Below are 4,506 nucleotides of genomic sequence, written 5' to 3'. Positions count from 1 at the left end.
AACACCTTCCTACCTGTTCTTTGTGTGCCATAATGTCAACCAAAAGGAGATGAATGACAGAACTCAAGCACATGAGGTATCTCGATATCTGGAACACACCTCCTTATGACTTGGTCACTACCAATGCGCCATAAGATTGGGTCTTCCCAGATATAGTACTTTGCCTCACTTTTTAGCTTGATTCTTTCATATTTGGAGAAGGAAGGAGGAATAGCAGAAACAACCAAATAATTAACAATGTCAGCAAACCAAGGTTCAGGAAACATACCTTTCACAGCAGTCAATGCTAGGAGGACTTCATCAGGAAAGTCATCCTTAATAGGAATGTTATCTTCTCCATTTTCAATCCTACTAAGATGATCGGCTACTAAGTTATGTGCTCCACTTCTGTCTAGAATCTCAATGTCAAACTCTTGGAGCAGTAGCATCCATCTGATCAACCTTGGTTTTGAATCTGCTTTCTTCAGAAGGAATTTCAATGTTGCATGATCAGTATAAACAATTACCTTGGAACCAAGTATATACGGTCTGAATTTGTCCAAGGCAAACACAACAGCCAATAATTCCTTCTCAGTCGTGGTGTAGTTAGCCTGCGCTGTGTCCAACGTTCTGGAAGCATAATATATCACATGTGATAGCTTCCCATCTTTTTGTGCAAGCACCGCTCCTACTGCAAAGTTTGATGCATCACACATCAGCTCGAATGGTAATGTCCAGTCAGGTGGCTGGATGATAGGAGTGGTGGTAAGCGCCTTTTGAATGTATCAAATGCATCTTTGCACCTCTCTCCAAAGTCAAATACTATATCCTTTTGCAACAAATTGGAGAGAGGGTTGGCTATCTTGCTGAAGTCCTTGATAAATCTCCTGTAAAATCCTGCATGTCCAAGAAAAGATCGAACCTCTTTCACAGAAGAGGGGTAAGGCAATTGTGAAATAATATCAACTTTAGCAGGATCTACAGATATACCATTCTTGGAAACAACGTGACCTAAAACTATACCTTGTTCCACCATAAAATGACATTTTTCAAAATTTAGAACAAGGTTAGTTTCTTCACATCTCTCCAAGACTCTAGCAAGATTAGACAAGCAGTGATCAAAAGTGAACCATATACACTAAAATCATCCATAAAAACCTCAATACAATGCTCCAACAAATCTGTAAAAATACTCATCATACATCGTTGAAATGTTCCAGGAGCATTGCAAAGGCCAAATGGAATTTTCTATAAGCATATGTACCGAATGGACAAGTAAAAGTAGTCTTATGTTGATCCTCTAGGGCAATACAAATCTGAAAATACCCAGAGAATCCATCAAGAAAACAGTAATGAGACTTACCTGCCAATCGATCTAACATCTGGTCCATGAATGGTAAAGGAAAGTGGTCCTTCCTGGTGGCCTGGTTTAGTCTTCTATAATCAATACAGACCCTCCAGCTATTCTGAATACGAGTAGGAATCAACTCGTTCTTCTCATTCTTGACCACGGTGATCCCAGATTTCTTGGGGACCACATGTACAGGACTCACCCAAGTGCTGTCAGAAATGGGATATATAATACCTGCTTGTAGCAACTTGGTGACTTCTTTCTTCACAACCTCCATCAGTTGAGGATTCAGTCTCCTCTGAGGTTGTATCACTGGCTTAGCATCCTCCTCCAAGAGTATTCTGTGCATGCAGAAAGAAGGACTAATACCAGGAATATCTGCCAAAGTCCAGCCTATTGCTCGCTTGTGATCTTTGATAACCTGCAATAGCTTTTGTTCCTGCTCGTCAGTAAGCAAGGCAGATATAATAACAGGGAGTTTCCCATCCCTCTCAAGATAAACATATTTCAAATGAGATGGTAAAGGTTTCAACTCCAAAGTGGGTGGCTGTTCCACAGATGTCAACATTTTACTGCCTAAGGTAATTTCAGCCACCTCAGCATCACACTTGGACGCCATAGAGGTGTCAAATAGTGACACCACGTCCTTAACATCACCTGTTTTATAATTTTCTCTTTCGTCTAAAATTGAGCCCGAAATATTCGAAAAAGAAAAATCCAAAGAAGAAGAAAAACTAGATAAAACGTCCAAAAGTCCAAAAGCATAATTGTTCACTACATTACTCAATAAATCAATACAAAACAAAGAATGGTCTTCAATTGGGTGCTTCATGGCTTCTAGCACGCTGAACTGCACCTTCTCATCTCCTATCTCCATAGTCAAGGATCCTGCATGCACGTCTATCTTGGTACGTGCTGTCATCATGAATGGTCTTCCAAAGATGATTGTGGTTGAACTCATTCCTTCATCATCCTTCATGTCCAAGATATAGAAATCTGCAGGAAAAATTAACTTGTCCACACGGACAAGCACATCTTCTAGCACACCTGTAGGGTTAACTGTGCTACGGTTAGCCAATTAAATGACCACACCAGTAGACTTAAGAGGTCCAAGATGAAGTGAAGTAAAAACTGATAAAGGCATTACATTAATAGAAGCTCCTAAATCTAACATAGCATTGTCAAACTTAGTACTTCCTATAATGTAGGGAACAGAAAACATACCTGGATCCTTACACTTTTGCGGCATTCTGACTGCAGGCTTCTTAATTAAGCTAGAGACGTTTCTTCCCATGTTCACTACCTCTTTGTCCATAATACGCCTTTTATGTGTACATAATTCTTTGAGAAACTTGGCGTATTTAGGAATTTGTCTCACAACATCCAACAAAGGGATGTTTATCTCCACTTTCTTGAAAGTATTCAGGATTTCTTTGTCTAACTCCTCCATCCTTTTAGTTTTTGGTTTCAAACGGTTTGGATAGGGAGGAGGAGGAGAATAAGGAGAAGAATTTTCAGAGGAAGTATTAGGGGATACCAACCTGGAGTTATCACTGGGTGCAGGCATTTCAGATGTTGCTTGTGTTGCTTGATCTGATCTTCCTCTTTTATCATTAGGTACAACTTCATTGTCCTTATCTTCATCTTCTTGGGCATCCCAAGGCCTTGTATTTGCTTACCCGATCTTAAAGTAATAGCACTTACATTTCGCGGGTTGATTACAGTTTGTGCAGGCAAATTGCTCGAGCCTTGTTGAGACTTCATCTGATTTAACTCATTTGCCATTTGTCCAATCTGGTTCTGCAAGTTTTGATTGGTTGCTTCTATCGTCTGTTTCAACTCATTGATTTGTCCCTTCATCATGTCAGCCATCATTTTCATCATTGCTTCCATGTTTGAATCACCAGAGGTTGCCGCTGGTTGTGGTTGTTGCCTCTGTTGAGGTGGAACATAGACTTGGTGTTAAGGCTGTTGATTTCCCCATTTCTGGCTGGGATATTCCTTCCAATCTGGGTTGTACTTGTTGGAGGACAAATCATGGTTGTATTGCTGCCGAGGTGGTCTATTATTGCCATAGATGTTTGCAGCATATGCCTGAGGTTGTTCATTGTCTAACGTCCCTGTCTCTTTTAACATAGAACAAGCCTCTGTAGGATGATTAGTAGAAGCACAAATTCCACATAAAGTAGAAGGGATAGGCTTTTTTTGTAAGTCTATCAAGGTCCTTACCATGGCCGCTAAGTCATCCAACTTCCCTTCTAATTTCTTATGATCTGCAACATATGAGGCTTCTACTCCATGGGTTCCCTTCAATAGAGTTATAGAATTACTCCTTGTGGAAAATTGTTGATGGTTCGACGCCATAGTTTCAATCAATTGTCTTGCATTTGTTGGCGTTTTGTCCACCAATGACCCTCCACTTGCAGCATCTATCATTTGTCTATCCATGATACTCAATCCCTCATAAAAGTATTGAATGAGGAGATGCTCGTTTATTTGGTGATGAGGACAGGAAGCACATAACTTTTTGAATCTTTCCCAATACTCGTGAAGACTTTCTCTTTCTTGTTGCCTTATCCCATAAATATCTTTGCGAATAGCAGCAACTCTAGATGCTGGAAAAAAATTTTCCAGAAATAATCTTTTCAGAGTCTCCCAAGTATTGATGGATCCTGGCGGAAGGTAGTATAACCAATTCTTAGCGGTATCTTGCAATGAGAATGGGAAAGCCTTAAGCTTGATATGTTCCTCTATTACTGTTGTAGGTCTCATGGATGAACAAACAACATGAAATTCCTTCAAATGATGGTACGGGTCTTCTCCTGCTAATCCATGGAATTTGGGTAAAAGATGGATTAACCCAGACTTAAGCTCGCATTCTCCATCTGGATATTGGATGCACATGTTTTGTGTAATTGCTGCATCTGGTGAAGCCAACTCTCTTATTGTTCTTTCTTCCATTCTATCTTCTTGAATTTCTGGTTTAGGTGATGGGTTAGAAGATATGTTAATCACCGGAGGTGATTCTTGTGGTACACTTTCAGTGGTAGGTTCAGATGATGATGGTGCTCCTTCAGTAGAACACCTGAGTTCAAGTCTCCTACGTGATTTACGCAAGTTCCTTTCAAGTTCTGAATCAAGTTGATAAAATTGACCCGGATTGGCCCGAGTCATGC

At 40.2% G+C, this 4,506-nt stretch overlaps 1 pseudogene; it reads right to left on the bottom strand.

Annotated features, from left to right (window-relative positions):
* Positions 1-2,039: 2,039 nt before the first annotated feature.
* LOC114177625 lies at positions 2,040-4,234 on the bottom strand (annotated as a pseudogene).
* Between the last annotated feature and the right edge of the window lie 272 nt (positions 4,235-4,506).

This window comes from Vigna unguiculata, chromosome 3 (genome assembly GCF_004118075.2).
Source record: "Vigna unguiculata cultivar IT97K-499-35 chromosome 3, ASM411807v1, whole genome shotgun sequence".
NCBI lineage: Eukaryota > Viridiplantae > Streptophyta > Magnoliopsida > Fabales > Fabaceae > Vigna > Vigna unguiculata.
This window is presented reverse-complemented; position numbering and strand designations above follow the sequence as displayed.